This window comes from Cebus imitator, unplaced genomic scaffold (assembly GCF_001604975.1).
Source record: "Cebus imitator isolate Cc_AM_T3 unplaced genomic scaffold, Cebus_imitator-1.0 Scaffold3, whole genome shotgun sequence".
In the NCBI taxonomy this organism is placed as follows: domain Eukaryota; kingdom Metazoa; phylum Chordata; class Mammalia; order Primates; family Cebidae; genus Cebus; species Cebus imitator.
This window is the reverse complement of record NW_016107318.1, coordinates 3,999,506-4,010,927: the sequence shown is the minus strand read 5'-3', so window position 1 is coordinate 4,010,927 and position 11,422 is coordinate 3,999,506. Positions and strand designations below refer to the sequence as shown.

The window sequence follows — 11,422 nt, the reverse complement described above, 5'->3', positions numbered from 1 at the left end:
AAAAAAAAAAAAAAAAAAAAAAAAAAAAAAAAAAAAAAAAAAAAAAAAAAAAAAAAAGAAAAGAATCACAGCTTCTCTAAGCAATGCAAGAGTGATAGAATACTTATTTTTTACATGGTGGAAAAACTTGAACACTGCTTTGGAAAGTTGATTAACCTTTAAAATGGGTGTTTGTTGATTGCCTCCTTGGTGTCTATTTCTTCATTTCTTCAACAGACTTGGATTTTTGTCTTTAAGGTTGGGTTCTGCCTTGCCCAGCTAAGCATCTGGCATGGAATGGATACCACATCTGGCTCCAGCGGTGGATCCTGCCTGGCTTAAACCAACCAGTATATCCCTTTCTGGTGAATGGTGAGATACAGCCAGGGAAGGAGCCAGATTCTGCCTGTCTTTGTGGGACACGTGAAGGAGTTTGGGCTTCATTTAAAGCAGAGTGGTTGACCTCTGCAGGGTTTTAAACAGAGGAGCAACATGATCAGATCCACACACCATTTGGGCTATTCCTGCTCAGGGTCATCAGGCCCCCACTCCAGGTTTGTTCCTCTGTGTGTCTGCATTGTTCCCTCAGCTTCCTGTCTAACTGCTGCCTCTTTGCTTTTAAAACACCCTTTCACCGAAGAAAAGAATGAAATGGGCACTGTGTGTTCCTAGCACTTGTTCCAGCACTCCCTTTGTGGCAATTTGTTTTTCTTGGTAAATAGAATTTGCCCTTTCTTAATTATGATTTGAGTTTTCGGTAGCTCTGACCTGTAAATCAGCACTAATTTTCAGCCTTTCAATCTTAAAAATGGGATCCAGCAGTGGAGGTGGGAGCTCTAATAACCTCGTCTGTGACTGGCTTCCCTCTGGCAAGCATCTGCCATTGGGGCTCACGCTGTGGCCCTTCTTTGGGGTCTTGTTTTGTGCAGTCACAGCACAGTCTCACCCAGCACTTGTCCCTGCAGTGAGGAGCTGCACATACTGACTCGCAGATACCTCTGTCCTCCCTCCCTCCAAAGGTCCTCCATAATGGAAATCAAATTTAGCTCAGGATCACTTGAAGTCCTTGCTCCCTTTGGCACTTGTTGGTTGCACCCCCGAGCAGCCTCATTCCTTTGCTTTTTTTCACTCTAAAGGGTTGAATCTTCTTTCCGGGTCTGCTTGTAAACTCCTGGAGGGGCAGGGGCTCCAGCTGCTTCTTCCACAGAGACCCCTGGACACAGCGAGTGCTGGATAACACCAGTAGAATGACTGAAAGGGCAGAGAGATTAAAAAGTTCTGAATTGATCACTTGATCCAAGACGGCTGAATAGGAACAGCTCTGGAGTTCAGTTCCCAGAAAGACCAATGCAGAGGGTGAGTGATCACTGCATTTTCAAATGAGTTTTCACTGCCTACAGACCAGGAGATTCTCAGGCTGAAAAGTGCCACGAGTTTCCAGCACGGCTGCTTCAGCCGGTGCCACAGGTTGGTGCACATAAACTCACACAAATCTGGGTGGCCGTTTCAACTGGCACCTGGAACACCTGGGAGACAGAGTTGCCTATTCAACTGAAAGGGAGGGGGCTGAGACAGGGAAAAGGGGTTATCTGGTGATCTGGCTCAGCGGGTACCACCCTCACAACACAAGCCATCTGAAACGCTCTGGATTGAGAGTTTTGCAGCAAGTGCAGCTGCACCCAGGATGGTTCTGCTTGGTGTGGGGAAGGGCATCTGCCACTATGGAGGCAGTCTGCCAATACCAAGGCAGTTCTAACTGCCTCAAGGAAGTTCACACAGCACCTGGGCAGCGCCTGTAGCAGCTCAGTAACACCTCTGCTGACAGACTGTGAAGAGATTATCTCCATGTGGGGCAGGTCATCTATGAAAAAAGGCAGCAGTACATCAGGAACTTACAAATAAAGCCCCACCTTCCTAGGATAGAGCACTTGGGAAAAGGGGTGGTTATGAGTTCTGCTGCAGCAGACTTAAACATACCTGCCCAGCAGCTCTGCAGGGAACAATGGAGCTCCCAGCACAGCCCTTGAGCTCCTATAAGGGACAGACTGTCTCCTCAAGCAGCTTCCTGACTCCCGTATACCCAAAGAGACACCTCATAAAGGACAGCTCAGGCTGACACCTGGTGGGTACCCTTCTGGGACAAAGATAACAGAAGAAGAAACAGCCAGCAACCCTTACTGTTCTGCAGCCCCTGCAAGTGATCCCCAGGCAAGCAGGGTCTGGAGTGGACCTCCAGCAATACTGCAGCACAGGGGCCTGACTGTTAGAAGGAAAACTAAGAAACAGAAGGAAATAGCTTCAACATCAACAAAAAGGACATCCATTCAGAGACCCCATCCGAAAGTCACCAACTACAAAGACCACGGGTAGATAAAGCCACAAAGATGGGAAGAAACCAGCACAAAAATGATGAAAACACCAAAAATCAGAATACCTCCCCTCTTCCAAGGGATCACAACTCTTTACCAGCTAGGGAACAAAGCTGGATGGAGAATGAATCTGATGAATTGACAGAAACAGGCTTCAGATGGTGGGTAATAACAAACTTCTCAGAGCTAAAAGAAAACATGCTAACCCAATGCAAAGAAACTAAGAACCCTGAAAAAAGATTTGATGAAATGCTAACTAGAATAAACAGCTTAGAGAACATAAATGACTTGATGGAGCTGAAAAACACAACATGAGAACTTCGCAAAGCATACACAAATTTCAATAGCCAAATCGACCAAGCAGAAGAAAGGATATCAGAGATTGAAGATCAATTCTATGAAATAAAATGAGAAGGCAAGATGTAGAGAAAAAAGAGTGAAAAGAAATGAACAAAGCCTTCAAGAAATATGGGATTATGTGAAAACCTAATCTACATTTGATAGGTGTACCTGAATGTGACGGAGAGAATGAATTCAAGCTGGAAAGCACTCTTCAGGATATTATCCAGGAGAACTTCCTCAACCTAGCAAGGGAGGCCACCATTCAAGTCCAGGAAATACGGAGAACACTGCAAAAATATTCCTCAAGAAGAGCAACCCCAAGGCACATAATCGTCAGATTCACCAGGTTTGAAATGAAGGAAAAACTGCTAAGGGCAGCCATCATTCTTGGCAAACTGACACAAGAACAGAAAATCAAACACTGCATGTTCTCACTCATAGGCAGGTATTAACAATGAGAATACACGGACACAGGGAGGGGAGCATCACACACTGGGGTCTCTTGGGGGTGGCCAGGGGAGGCACAGCAGGGAATGGAGAGGTTGGGGGAGGGATAATATGGGGAGAAATGCCAGATATAGGTGACTGGGGGATGGAGGCTACAAACCACAATGCCATGTATGTACCTATGCAACAATCCTGCACAATCTGCACATGTACCCCAGAACCTAAAGTACAATACAAAAATAAAAAAGTAATAAATAAATAAAAATTAAAAAAGCCTCCATAAAAGCCCAAAAGTACTGGATTTGGGGGGCTTCCTAATAGCTGAACTTGGGGGTTCCTGGAGGGTGGCGTGCCACTTGGTCCATACCTTGCCCTTTTCATCTTTATAATACGTGGGTAAATAAAGTGTTTTTCTGAGTTGTGTGAGCCACTCTAGCAAATCAATTGCACCCAAGGTAAGGACTGTGGGAACCCCGGTTTATAGCTAGTCAGTCAGACCGTGGTGACAACCTGCTACTTGCCACTGGAATCTGAAGTGACAGGCAGTCTTGTGGGACTAAGTCTTCAACCTGTGGGATCTGATGCTATCTACAGATGGACAGTATCAGAATTGAATTGAATTGAATTAGAGGATACTCAGCTGATGTCTGCTCTGGAATTGCTTGCTTGTCGTGTGTGGAAAACCCCCACATATCTGATATCAGAAGTGTTGTGTTGAGTGGATGATAGAGAGTAGGGAAAAGCAATTCCTTCTCTCTTATCTCTTATAATAGATTTTTCTGCTTTATCTTGACTATTATTCACCCTGGCTCTCTTTTTCCCCCAACCTTGCTTTCTATTTCTCTATAGCACATTTAAGCATCAGACAATATTGTATATTTTATATTTTGCTAATTTACTTGTTTATTAACTGCTTCCCTGCACTGGGTTATAAGCTCCACAAGGGAGATAGTCTGTTCTGAGCTGTATTCCCAGCACCACACAGTGCTCGGTACAGGTGCCCTATAAATACCTACTGAGTGAATCTGTCCCACCTTTGAAGATGGTTCATTCTTTGGGTTTTGCCCTCCTTTCCTTAGACTCTTCTCTGGGACTGGAGTTGTCTGGTAGATATCTGGCTGTTTGGACTCATGCTTCTTTGCTCTGTGGTGCTTTGGAGATCATGCTATCTAGGTATCAAGTATGTTTTCTTCTATACATAAATACCTATGATAAAGTTTAACATGTAAATTAGGTACCATAAGAGATTAACAACAATAACTAATAATAAAATAGAACAATTATAACAACATACCATAATAAGAGTTATGTGAATGTGATCTCTCTTTTAAAATCTTATTTTTCTGTACTGGCATGTTTGGAGATAGTATAGGTTTGGTTCTAGACTATTACAATAAAGCAAATATTTCAGTAAAGTGAGTCACACATTTTTTTTTTTTTGGTTTCCCAGTGCATACAAAAGTTATGTTTACATGACATTGTAGCTTATGAAGTGTGCAATGGCATTGTGTCTAGAAAAACAATGTATATATCTTAAAAAACAGCTTATTCTTGGCCAGGTGTGGTAGCTCTTGCCTGTAATCCTAGCACTTTGGGAGGCCGAGATGGACGGATCACCTGAGGTCAGGAGTTCATGACCAGCCTGGCCAACATGGTGAAACCCTGTCTCTGTTAAAAATAAAAAAATTAGCCAGGTGTGGTGGTGGATCGGAAGGCTGAGGCAAGAGAATCTCTTGAATTAGGGAGGCAGAGGTTGCAGTGAGCTGAGATCACACGTTCCAGCCTTTAAGACTCTGTCTCAAAAAAAAAAAAAAAAAAACTTAAAAGTGCTGACAGACTTGAAGTGAGCACATGCTGTTGGAAAAATGTGCCAATAGACTTGCTCAATGCAGGGTTGCTGCAAACTTTCAATGTATAAAAAATGCAGTATCTGTGAAGCACAATAAAGTGAGGTTCGCCCATAGTCGTCTATCTTTGGACCACAGGTAACTGAAACCATGGCAGGTGAAACTGCAGGTAAGTGGGTACTACTGTACAAAAAGCATAATGATACTCACGTATGGGGTGAGCTCAAGATGCCTACCTACCACTGTGAACAGTAACATCATCACTGGGAAGGGATTTGCTGAGCAGGTTATTTATGCTGCCACTCAAATGTTTTCTGACTTTGCCCAGCGTGTTGCTTTTCTCGAGTTATTTGGAAGATAGTTCTGAAGGAAACTAAAAGAGTAAGCTGCCCTTTATGGGAGATTTATTAAAAAACAGAGAGATCAAGGTCACACTTCGACATCTGGTAAAAAGATGCAACAACGATGGAAAGAGAATCCTGCCTTCTATTTGAGAGAGCCACAGGATCAACTCAGGAGACTGACAGGACAGCACTGAGAGGCTGGAGAAGGTGGCAGTGAAGGCGTTCATGTTATTAGGGTGGTATCACTAGCAAGACGGGGCAGCATCAGCAGGGCTGGTGGCGAGTGAGGGAAATGACTCCGGCCGCTTCAGCTGGAGGAAGCGTAGGTCTTGGGTCCTCAGTGATTCCCCTGTGTGGTGGCTTACGGCCCTGTTAAACCAGGCTTTTAGTAATAACTAACGCTTAGTAGAGTACTTACTGTGTGCTGAGTCCTTATCTAAATCGTTTGTATTATTACTTGAAGGAGAATTTTTTTTTTAGTTGATCTAGCAAGTGGCAGAGGTGGGAACTGAACCCAGACAGCTAACTTTGAGTCAGTGTGTGTAAGTGCTGTGCTGTATGTTTTCTCCTATGTACCTTAATGCCAGTTTTCGTTCCCTGTTCTGCATGTGCAGATCATGTAGGTGGGACCATTTCAAGCACATGTAATTATTAATTGGTGGGGTAAAAGGAGGGGTTCATTGTCAACTTCTACCTGGAAAATGATTCTCAAAGAACATCCCTTGCCAATGCCAGACCCACAGACATGTTGAGACGTGTTTACTTGAATGAAGAATGAAAGAATCCTGCTTATAATGGTTTGAGAATATTGTCTTTGAGTACTGTACGCTTAAACAACTCATTCTAATGACAAAAGCCAGGGACTATTTATATTCATAAGCTGAACTGCTTAGTGCAGGCTGAAAAAATAGACCTTTTTTAGATTTCACAGTCAAAAACGATTTGTTTGACAAAAATAAAAAAACCAAAACAATGTTTTCTTGAAAAAACAAAAAGGTCCAGACCCTGGTATTCTCCTCCTTCCCAGCTCAGGGAGGGTCTAGTTTGAAAAGAAGCCCACCACTCCCCTAACTGGCTTATTTTAATAGTACATTGATAGTTCACAATGAACCACCTGTACTATGTGTCTACCCTTGAAGAACTTATGTTCCATCCAGGGGAAAAAAATAAGCTTGTTTACTCACTTTTCCCTGTTCTCAGAGTGTTCTAAACTGATTCATTTCTTTTTTGCTCAAGAAAATAGGATACGAAGTAGAAGATGATCCTCGAGGCTCGTGAAGGTGGGTGCTTTCTGAAAGTGAAGTCAGCAGCCAAGAACCACCCTTCAGAAGATAAAAGAACGAGCAGCTACGTGAGTGACGGTCACAGCAACACGTGGGTCCTGTCTGTCCACGCAGTCCTCCCCGTCCTCCTGTAGCTTGCCAGGTTTCCTGCCCACACTGGGGAAATTCCAGCTGCCAGCCCTCTTTGGGGTGTATCTCCCCTTTTTGCACAGGGCTCTATTGGGAAGGCAGCTGTCTTGTGTCTGTTTGAAAGACAAGAAATCAACCTAGTTATAGAAATGAGATTTAGATTACATCAGAAAAACAATGCAAATCATTTGTTTGTGCAGTTCTTAGTACAGAAAACAGATTTAGAAACACAAATTGAGAGGGTTAAAGAAAGTGTTTTTTTCTTTTGTCATCAAAGTTGGTTTTTAAAAACATGTCACAAAACGAAAACACATCTGTAGTCAGATAAATACTTGTGTGCTGACTTCATCAACAGAATGGATGACTGAATTCACACAATGTTATTTACTGTTTCAGGGCACACATTCGTGGTTGCCAAGTGGTCTCTTGCCACTTTGGCCTTCAGCTGGTCTTGCTATTTTCCATTGTGGAGTGTCTGATTGTCTCCACCACAACCCTGAGTCTAAGCAAAAGCCCATGGGTCGGCTGCCCTGTGTTCCTGTTGTCCCTGGGAGTGGATAGACTGGCAGATGTTGGGGGAGCGGGGAAAATGCTCATAAACACTTTATTTGTTGTAATAACTCCAGTTGGGATGTGGCTTCCAATCATGAGAGAAGGACTGCTTTAGAAAAGGTTAGAGAGAGAGAGAGTGTCACATGCTTGGTATTGCTGTTTTGTAGCATTTCACCCTTTAGTCTGAAATAGAAACTTATGTATTGGGATTTGTTGATTCATGTTGCTGATGATACATAGCAATGTCACAAGTATGGGAAGAACTTCTAAGTGTGTGGTAATTCAGTCTTTTTCTTTTTTTGGATGCTCTTTCCCTCCATACCTTGATCATGAAAAGCCTGGCAAGGAGTTTGTTCAGAGACACATCTTTAAAGACTCTCCAGGTCTCAGCGATACCATGTTGTAAATAATCCTCTTAGTAGTGCTAAGCTTTTAATGAAGCAGTGAAGAAAATAAGACATAAATCCCAATCAAATGAGGCCTGATGCATAGTGCATCAGAAAACAGCTGCGAACTCAAACAGCTGCTGCTTTTTCTTTTTCAGGAATCTTTTTATAATAATACCAATAAAACAAAGACTGTTATTCTGAACAGTTAACAAGAAACACAGCTGGAGCTATTTCCTATCCACCTGATGAAGGGCACTACCAGGCGGTCACTCTGGCTCTGTCCATCGAAGCCTGTGCCCACTTGGTGCAATGTAGCTTCCATGGAGACAAGAGCAATGGTAATGGAAGAAGAAAGTCTGGATGTACTCATGCAGAAAGAGAAAGCTTCATGGAGCAATATTAATCTTCTGGTCATCTCTGTGCCAGTCTAGTGGACCATAGAGTTGTCGGATTGACTTTGGTTTCCAAGGAAGTCTACTGACATGAGACCCAGGGAAGATAGTTTTTGGAAGGGGCAAGGCAGGCAGGATAGTTTGTTTGGTCACTATAAGGAAGAAAAGGGTAGAAAAGCATCAGAACATCAGAATCTTTAGGAAGTGGCTACTGACAATCAAGCAGAGCTTTCTCCCTGCGGGTCTCTATCCACTTAGTAGCTTCTTGTGCTAAGCAACTCAGTGACTGCCCTCTGCTCTGGATGTGACCTTCAGTCTCTGCTGTTCCTTTCTGCTGGCAATGCTCAGTGAAATTTCAGCCACAGAGGAAAGGAAGTGAAGTGAACATCAGTGGGAGCCTCAAAGGTAAACAACAGATGCATTTTCCCAGTGTAGAGAAGACCTTGCTTCTCCACCCTGGGACTTTGTGCACTGTTCACCTGGAAGATAAGCAAGCAGCAAACTGCTGGGGCACGAGGAGCCTGTGAGTGGCTGAGAGCAATGATGAGCACATCCCCTCCTGTAGACAGACGCCTCCCCTTCTGCTTCAACCATTTTGGTGGTTTCTCAGTTTGTTTCCCTCCCTTCTATTGCCTCTTCTCATTCAGAGTTCATTCTGATGACAGCCACTAAATTAGTCATCCTCAGGCAAAGCCTGGATCATGCCTCACACTCTGCAGGGGCTCCTGAGGGCTCACTGCATGATGCTCAAGCCCCGTGCCTACCCCTTGAGACCTGGTACAGGTGTGCTCTGCTTCCCTTTCCCCATCTGTGTTGCTTAGGCTTCGTTGGACTCTCCAGGTGCATTCTCCACCCTGCTCGGGGATTTGGAAGCCTAGGTTCTACATGCCTCACCTGGGCTTCCTCACTCTGTAGCTCTTTGTTGCATTTGGCCATTGACAGAGGGAGGTGGATGTCTGGGTATTAATTCCTCCTCTCTCTTCCTGTCAGTCCTTGATTTTGTTTCTCTTGTTTCTCTGTCCAGTCCGTAATTTCCATCAAGCTACACCTCTTTCACAGGGTTCTGGTAACTCTGCTTCTTCTGCCCCTTCAAATCCATGGCTGGAAATGGCTGCCTGCTGTTGCTCGTCTCTGTTGGCTTTGGCATCCCAGGATGGATACTTTACCTTGCCCATTCCTCTTAAAGAATAGATGTATTCAGTACTTTCCCTTTACTTTCTTGGGTGTGTCACCTCTTTCTTGCTGGAATCCTACCTCCATCCTGTCCTCTCTTTTCCAAGCAAAAGAGCCACTTGCTATTCCTCGAACATAGCACTTTCTCTTCCATGTGACTTTTCATTTGCTAGCTTTCTTCATCTAGTCCCAAGGAAACTCAGATTTGGAGGGTCCTATTCAGTGGTCCAGGAATCAGATGCTTCAATTCTCTCTGCATCTCCCACTAAATGATTGTCTAGTCTTTGTTTAAATATCTGTGAGGCAGGAGTTTGTTGCCTCTTAAGGCATCAGTATTTATCATTCAGTTCACTCTGAACATTTTTGCTGCCTCCTACCATGTGCCAAGTGCTATGCCTGGTGTCTTTCCTCAAGAAGGTCAAAATGGTGAGGAGATGAATGTATAAATAAGCAATTTCAGGACAATATGATATGGGTTACTTTGGAGTTATTCAGAAGTGCTTTGAGAGCATGGACAGCTGAAATGGGATGGAGTGAAGTCTCACTCTGTTGCCAAGGCTCATCTGAGATGAAATGGAGTCTCACTCTGTCTCCCAGGTTGGAGTACAGTGGCGTGATCTCAGCTCATGGCAACCTCCACTTCGGGTTTGAGAGACTCTCCTGCCTCAGCCTCCTAAGTAGCTGGGATTACAGGTGACTGCCACCACACCTTGATAGGTTTTTTAAGTTCCATGAGGACAGAGTCCTTGTGTTGATTGTTATGGAATCCCCTTTATCTAGCATTTATGAGGCTGAAATAAAAGTGTCAGCCTGGATAAATCTTTCCCTGAAGGAAGGTTTTTTTTTTTTTTTTCTGGAGGAAAAATCCAGTTCCAAGCTCAGTTTTGTTATTGGCAGAATTCAATCCTTTGCATTTGTAGTACTGACATGCCCACTTTTTTAGTAGTTACTGCCAGCCAGAGAAGACTCTGCCTTTAAAGGCGTCATGCAATTAGGTCGGGACCACCTGGATAATCTCCCTTTCTAAAGTCAACTCTGCCGTGTAACGTAACCTAATCCTGGGAGACAAATCCATCAAACTCCCAATCTGGGGGATTAGGTATAGCATGTAAACCAGAGGAAGACGAGGGAAATCTTGGGGATAATCCTAGAATTCTGGTACAAAGTGACATAAATTGAAAATAGTATACATGATATGTTGAATAAAAACAGACAAGTTTAATCAGTGCTTTCAGGAATCAAGACAGTAATGACAGATGGGGTCAAGGAGGGAGAGAATACATGAAAGGGAAGTATTCATTCAACTGGACACATTCATTGCCTTCCAGATGCTAAAGAGAACTTAGCCATGCCATGATGGACTTATGGCCTACAAAAACTATGCCCTAATATGTGGGATTAATTTTACTTTAAGTTCTGGGATACACGTGCAGAATGTATATGTTTGTTACATAGGTATACGTGTGCCATGGTGGTTTGCTGCACTTAATAACCCATCATCTAGGTTTTAAGCTCTACATGTATTAGGTAGTTGTCCTAATGCTCTCCCTCCCCTTGCCCCCTACCCACTGACAGGCCTTGGTGTGTGATATTCCCCTTCCTGTGTCCATGTGTTCTCATTGTTCAACTCCCATAAGTGGGATTTTTTAAAGCGGCCAAATTTGTGGTAATTGTTACTCATCAATAGAAAAGTAATACAGGACCTCAACTCCTGACCAGTTTGTGGGTAGTAATCTCATAAAACAAGTTGCCTCATTATATAAACATTTTGCAGCTACTTTATTACAGAGGACTCATCAGGAAGTTATGTTGCTTAAAATCAGGCATTTTGTAGATGCTTTCTTAAGACTGATTTATGGCCAAGATGATTTTTAGTCTATACCAGATTTCAAGAATAAATGATTCCAACATAGTAGTTTTCATTTTTTTCTCTAAGCTTGACTATTAGTTCAATTGATTGTCAAGAGCTCTGCATTTACCTGGAAATGGAGAAATGCTGAACTCTATGTACTTGTCAGCTGGTGAGTTTGAAACCTGGCTTTGCTTATTACTATATGTAGGCCATGGACAGGTTAAAAACATGAAGCTTTTCATTTGTAAAATGGGCATGGTAGCTCCTACCTTGCAAGCGGTCTGTGAGGCTTGGAGAAGGAGTTTATAAAGTGCTGCTCTGCTT

At 43.3% G+C, this 11,422-nt stretch overlaps 1 long non-coding RNA gene across 1 annotated transcript in view; it reads left to right on the top strand.

Annotated features, from left to right (window-relative positions):
* The window catches only part of LOC108306273, a 22,687-nt gene extending 14,486 nt beyond the window's left edge, over positions 1-8,201 (top strand). The window contains exons 2-3 of the long non-coding RNA XR_001826078.1: positions 6,565-7,412; positions 7,837-8,201. This is a non-coding gene — a long non-coding RNA (uncharacterized LOC108306273). The remainder of the gene's footprint in view (positions 1-6,564; positions 7,413-7,836) is intronic.
* The last annotated feature ends 3,221 nt before the right edge of the window (positions 8,202-11,422 follow it).